Below are 7,706 nucleotides of genomic sequence, written 5' to 3' on the forward strand. Positions count from 1 at the left end.
AAAGCTCCCCTGGTTACCAGACCCCTTTTGTTCAGGTCATCTTCCCAATATTTGAAAGAGGAAAGTGTAACTAAGACCACGTTGACCTATTTATTGCAGAAAAACTGTTGCCGAATGTTCCTTCTCTTTTCAAGCCCCTTTCCTGAGGAACAACCTCCCTCAGGACATCAGGCAGGCGGGTCTGTTGGTGTTTTTAAAGTTAATTTAAAGGCCCACTTGTTTACTCTGCCCTACCTTCTGTTGTTTGATGTGATTTCTATCTGTATACCTGTTTTACCTGTATTTCAAATCTGTACTGTTTTAAAGTGTGTCTGTTATTGCCAACTGTTCAGCACTTTGTATGAAATCAGCACCCAAGTAGTTTCGCTTCTGATTTTGTTTGGTTACTTACTGGCAGTGGAAACAATGACTTCTGTTGTTTTATCTGATTTTTATCTGTATACCTGTTTTACCTGTTCTTTTTATCTGTACTGTTTTAATGTGTCTCTTTTCCAACTGTTCAACGATTTGTATAAAAGCACTTTATAAATAACGTTATTATTATTATTATTATTAAAAGTTTAAATTTTATAGAATCCCTTTTTGCTCTGTTAAAGGCCTTTTGTTTATGTCTAAGAATAATGGTAGTTGCAAAAACACTTTTGTATGACAAGGTTCAGAAGAACGCAGAATCTCTGTAACCATTCTCACCAGACTTTAGATGTGTTGAAACCATTTTTAGCCCCAAGTTAATGTAACATAACTTAACGCGGTTTGTCAATTGACAAACTCGTGTCTCGTGATTTAATGACGGTTAACCGTCATTAAATCACGACACACACACACACACACACACACACACACACACACACACACACACACACACACACACACAGAGAGAGAGAGAGAGAGAGAGAGAGAGAGAGATCAAGAAGTTTCGCTTTTGATTTGGTGCGTTTGTTTATTGCTGTGATCAGGATTATTTCTACCGACCAGCTGAAGGTAATACTATAATTTGTTAATTACAGATGAAAGAGCAGAAATCTTAATTATTACATAATCTTACTATCATAGTATGAGTCTTCTGTATGGTTTTATTCACGTCTCAGGACTCAGCAGTAACCGGGTCAGGAAGCCATGGTTCCCTTTCTCCATTACTGCAGTAAAGTTGGCAATATATTCACAGATTCGGACTTTCCGGATCAATACTCAGTTTACTTGATGGTTAAACTCTGATCATTATTGTTGTTGAACTCTCACTTATCGCACTAGAAGTGGCCCACTGTTATGGTTTAATGGTGATTTCTGTGCTTATTTTGACGCACGGAGCCCGTTTCTGAACTCCTGTCTGGTGTCTACCTAGTGGGTTTCCCCTGCGTCGGATCTATAGATGCATACTCTGACTTTTCCGTTTCAAAAAGCTTCAAAGTCCCTCAGTCAAACTATGAAACAAACTACTTCGTGGGTTTGGGCTAACCCTGTGGTGTTATTTTCTACTTTCTACATTTTAGCTGAGATCTGCACAAGAAAGAGTCATAAAAGGTGCGTCCTGTTCTGTATGCGCCTGTTGAGGCTGGAGCGCAAATAGTCCGCAGAAATCTGTATCGGGAGAGGCTGATCACGATTAGATCATTTTCTGGATTAATGTATTTTCACAGCCTCACCGCTTTTTTGCCACAGTTTATAATTTATCTTAATTCTCTGACGTTGTTGTGCCATAAAGCCACGATCTGCCAAAAACTGGTCAGATGAGATGGAGCGCGTCTGGCGAGTAAAAATAAGCAAATCGAAAATAACGATGAACATCTAAATAATGCGCTTTAAAATATGATGCTGTGTGACGATAAGCTTTTGCTAGTTTTCATCAATTGTGTTGTTTTCCTTTCCTCTTGTACTATGAGCGTCACACCTAACAACGGGGTTAGCCACACCTCCTCACTAGAGTAAAAACATTAGTAGCCACAGCTGTCCTCTAGCAGACTGACAGAAACCAGACTGCACACAGGTTGTGCTAAATCTCGCGGCAGACATGGTTAATAATTTAATGGCAATAAAATCTGAACTCCGAAAGAGATACATGCCAGGGGCGTTTCCAGCTTTGAAGGACATCCGGGGCTTAGCCCAGACCATTTTATGTAAATTCAGGATCACCCGAAATGTTTTTTTTTAATTATTATTAAAGTAACAATTTACTTTCAGTCAAAATACATCTTTAACATTATGCACAAACACATTCACTCTCTCTCTCTCTCTCTCTCTCTCTCTCTCTCTCTCTCTCTCTCTCTCTCTCTCTCTCTCTCTCTCTCTCTCTCTCTCTCTCTCTCTCTCTCTCTCTCTCTCTCTCTCTCTCTCTCTCAAAACACACACAAAGTCAACTTAACTGTGTACTTCATGCCCTGGAAATCTCTGTATTTTATAATGGATATTTTAAACCCATCTATTGAATTTAGTGCACTAGTTGATCTTTTCTTCATAAGAGAACAGCAAGCACTGCAGCCAAAATATGGCCTTTTTTGACCTGCTGTATATTAGCCAGTCCCTAAGCTTGATGTATCATGAAACTGTTGACCTTTTGGGTTTTGTGGTTTTTATTTTATTATTACAATTAAATAATAATAATGTTATGTTCAGTGTTTTTTCCCTAATCCACCTCCTATATCTTTCAACCTTATGTAAGTTTGTCTCTGTTGTGTGCACCTGCCTGTTGCCTTAATCCTATTTATTTCCCCATTGTGGGATAAAAAAAAGATTAGCTAATGTTACCTCATCTTAAATAACACTTTTTAATAGGATATATCTACTGGGTTCTTTCAGTGTCGCGGCCACTGGTACATGCCTCTCCTCAGCAGGACACCTACTCTCTGCGTTAAATTGTAAGGGAAACACTGCCTTCTGTTGTTTTATCTGATTTCTGTCTTTATATCTGTTTTACCAGTTTTTTATCTGTATTATTTTAATGTGTGTTTTATCTCCAACAGTTCAGCGCTTTGTATGAAAGTCGTTTAGAAGTTATTATTATTATTATTATTATTATTATTATTATTATTATTATTAATAATAATAATAATAATAATAATAATAATAATGTGTTTATGTATCCTCGCTATATTTTTTCGGCACTTTGGTCAGCCATGCTGTTTTTGCTGTGCTGTGAACAGAGATTGTTGTCACCTCTTAGCATTTTGGAGAAATAAATAACTGAAAATTAGTCAAAAGCACATCCCAAATTGGCATTGTGATGAGCTTCTACTTGGTATTTCTCTAAACATTTACAGTAAAATTATGAAACATTCTGTTTGATGTATAAGAATGTGAAAGTAATAGTTTTATAATAAATATCAATTTTATGAGGGTTATCCTTCTATTTTTCTCTTTATTTCTATATCCTCTTAAAGGTCATCCCTATTGCTCTCTTACCATAATGCACCATGTATAACATGGTGAAAATATTTGACTTGGAAAAAGTAACCCACAATTTTTTTCTTGCAGCACGCTAAATAACCCCAAATATATCTGTTCATTTTTGACTATGTAACTTTACAAGCACCCCACAGCCTGACGCCATTGCTCTTGTTACTTTAAGGAGCTGATCCTGAGTACCGCGTGTTAAGGAGGGCCAGTCGCGTTACTTACGACACATGACTAGATGATCATGTGACACACTCATGTAAAATTGGCTGATGTTGCGATTAGTAAAAGGATTGCTAAAAGGTTGTGTAGAATTGCAATTTATCCGCAAATGTAATTAATCGTTGAGCTCTAACATAAACACGTTCACCACCAGTGATGGATGTCTAAGGGAGGTTGCGCTGAGAAGAGAGGTTTGGATGGAGGGGGGAAGGGGTGTGGGGGTGCGTTTGACCAGTTTTCCAAATATATTTGTAGCTGCATATCATTACCGCAACCAACCCTTTTATGGAGGACTCCATAAAACAGTCATTTGGCCTGACAAAAGACGTTAATTTTAAAAATGAAATTCTTTGGAGAATTTACAAATGCAACAGTATCAAATCCATCAAATCATGTCATGGCACCTTTAAGAGAGCTCCTAAAGTGAAAAAGTCTTTTTTAGGAGTAGTGAGGAGAACTTTTACAGAGAGTGTCTGAAGAAGGGAAGATGATTGAAACAGAGGTAGCTGATTGGCTGATCCACCACCTAAACTGTGGAGGAAATGAGCACATAAACCTTTATAACAATCATGCAGTTATTAATATGTACATAAGAGGAACTTGATCGATCCCCATAAGGGGAAATTAAGTAGTTTCAGCGGTCTGATGGGTTAATGGCGCGGCTCCACCCTTAGCAAAAAGTAGTAAACTTGAAGGTAATTTTATTAGGTATAAGCTTAGTCTTCTGTATATACTTTTCAGTATAATTCAAGTATACTTTACTATACTATTGTTAAATATATGAAATATAATAGAAAAAAGTAAACTTTAAGTACACGGCCTCGTCTTCAGCATGACATAAGTATAGTTGTAGTAGTACACTTGAATAAAGTATTTTTTTATTGTGGATAGATAAATCATAGTGTTAAATAATCATGAATACAAATTGGAGAAATTTACAGAATATATATAATATACAGAATAACATAAAGAATATATATAAAAGAGATGAGAAATACCTTCTGTATTGCTTGATAAAGTTAGTAGCCTAAATGATCATCTAGAAATTCGCTTCTGTGATGCCATCTCCTCTCTTGGATTGCTGCACAGAGCGCTTCTCACTTTCCAGACTGGTCCAGTTTGACTCATTGGACTGATGTCAATGATAAAGTAAATTACTTTCATCAGCCAATACTGATGTTAATGCCGATATATCGAGGGTCCCTATTGGGAATAAAAAGGCAGCACTTACCAGCATGCACACACTGGCTCACAGTGGAGCTCCCAAAGATTTACTGACCTCATCTTCACACATTTCATTTTGTGGATTACTTGGAAAACGTCAGCTACAAAGCCATAACATACTTTCATCTTAACTCTTGCTATTGACCCTGTAATCTTGAAATGTCGTATGACTGCTGTGCACATGTAAGAATAGCTAAAGTTATCATAAACTTTCATGTATTTTATTTGGACAATTTGTGCAATATACCTAAAGTTGTTTGTATTGTAAATGAGTAAGACTAGTACTGTCATAAGATGAGCTGAGCTGTGGATCATTGCTTCTCCTCCAGAGTTACCATGAGCCCTGTTTCCTCTGCTTAATGCTTACATTACCCAAGATCTTCCTTCCTCACGTGTGTGATTTTGGTTCTACAGCAGCTGTTTTTTCCTTGCCTAGCACTGATATGAAACTAATGTGCAGAAATGCAACTTTCATTGCATTAATTAGAAACAAAATACAGTTGGCTGATCTAATTTTTGTTTCTACAGATCAAGGTGTAATGTGTGTCTAAGCTGATGTGGAAGTGAATTTGACATCGTGTCTTGTGAGGCTGGAGAAGGAGGAGCGCTATGCTCTAAAACCACAATAAACATGGACCCTGATGGCCAGAGGTGAGATGACAATCTCTTATGTCTGTGACTCTTCTCCTTGTCAGAGCTAAGCACTCCCTTCACTAAGCCAGCTTTTTTTTTTTTTTTTACAGAAATCAAGTTGAAGGAGAATGTGATCCTAAAGTCAAGCCTGACCCAACGTTCCTGAACCAGTCTTCAGCTAGAAAGAGGTAAGCTGTAGCTAAATACCACATGTGTGAATTGTAACTGAATCAATTTAAAACGTCTCATATGTTTTATCTGAACTCACTTTGTTCATACGAGAAGTCATGTATCACATTTTTATTTTCATTTATAGCCCTCAGAGATTAAGTTGTAAAATTATATTCATCCAAAAACTTTCTCATAAGAAGTGAGATGGACGTCTGTCAAATGACAATAAAACAATATAAAACAGTCTCAATTTTAAAATATAATTCTGTTTAAAAAAATGTTTATTAGCATTGCAGCAATCAAACCCTTGATAGAACACCTGAACAGCTTTTTGCATGTTTCCACTGATATTTTAACAATTTAACTTTGTGTATCAGCATCAAGACTTTTGAGTTCATAGAGGAACAATCACAGAGAGATCGAAATAACTTGCAATGTGATCTGGCGCTTTTAACAAAGGCTAATGAATTTAAAAAGATTAACTGTGTACATGCACAGGCAGAGATTCTGTGCTTGACAAAATCAGAGACGTCCCAGGTTAGAGAAATCAAATCTGGTCACTTTGCAGAGCTCTTTCCTGAGAGGGAGAGCTGTTTGTCTCTCTCGGGAGGACAGAGTAGTTGGACTACACTGCCCTGTTTCTAATGTAGGGTCGAAATAAATGTAACTTTTATATTAAATTAACTTACTTGGTTTACTGTTGCTAGCGCATATTCTGGGTGCGGGCTGCCTTACATGAATGTACTTCTAGTTTAGACAGGCAGTCTTGTAGACAGCTCAGGGGTCCTATCAGGTAGTGACAGTGAACCGTAATCACTGAGCTATATTATACACTGGAGTGCTGATTTAGCCGAAAAACTGAAGTCACTAGCCGCCATCTTGCTACTCCCTACTCTCACAGAATCCCATAGGATTTGGTTGCAACAACAAGCAGTTTTCTGGCTGAGTGAAAACGTTTCACAGGTAATTCTACAGTCAGTGGATGTACTAACACTATTAACTACTAGGAAATTAGGTGCTGAAATATTTTACATGTTATTCATATTAAATATATATATGTATATATAAGTATGTGTATATGTATATATGTATTTATATGTATACACATATGTAAATATATGTTTTTGTATATTGTTATTTATATATTTATAAATGTTAAACATATATATTTAAATTAATATAATGCAAAATATTTCAGCACATGACTTTCTCAGTACTTGATATTTTTAGAACATAACATAAAACTATATGGCATTTGACATTTTAAAAGTCTTAAGCCCCCCTGAACATGAGAAAATCCTCGTTATTTGATGCTGTAGCGCACATATTCCCTAGTTACTGGAGGAAAATAGGGAGTACCAATATGGCGGCTGGTGGCTTCAAAACGACTCGTTCAAACAGACGGTGATTAGCACTCCAGTGTATAATATAGCTCAGTGACCGTAATCACAGACATGAATACGTAGACGCCCGGTCGTCGGGTGGGAGGCCTGCCGACAGAGCAGCCATCTTGGGTCAGACTAAGCTGCAGTCAGAGAGAATACAAGTCAATTCAGGAAAATGTACTTTATGTTTTCAGACACTCTGAATCCGTTGAATTTTCACCCAATTTCCAGATAAATCAACTGACTGAAAACGTCACCCCTTTAGGGGCTACACGGGACCAATTGATTGAATTAAATTATTGTCTAACTTAATAAATAATTTTGATTTTGTATTGAAAGTAAGCAAACTTCCAGAGCTATGTCCCAGGAAGCCCGACTTTTACCCCTTTATGGGTGCGCAAATATTTTATGATAGATAATCCTCATGCTTTACAGTTACAGTTTTTCCGGCATAAACACAATATGTGCTAATGGGTAGCAGGGATGGAAGCAGAGAAAAGTAAAATAAACACCAAAAGCAAACAAAATGGTCCTAAATTACTGGATAAACATGATTTATGTCTAATATATTATACAGTATTTTTGGTTTTGCTATGATTTTGTAATGTAATGTATTTGATTCTAAGATGCGTTATTAGGTTTTTTGTTGATCTTTTTTCCCAGATCGCAGTTTGTATTATATCA

This window comes from Fundulus heteroclitus, chromosome 14 (genome assembly GCF_011125445.2).
Source record: "Fundulus heteroclitus isolate FHET01 chromosome 14, MU-UCD_Fhet_4.1, whole genome shotgun sequence".
Classification (NCBI taxonomy): Eukaryota; Metazoa; Chordata; class Actinopteri; order Cyprinodontiformes; family Fundulidae; genus Fundulus; species Fundulus heteroclitus.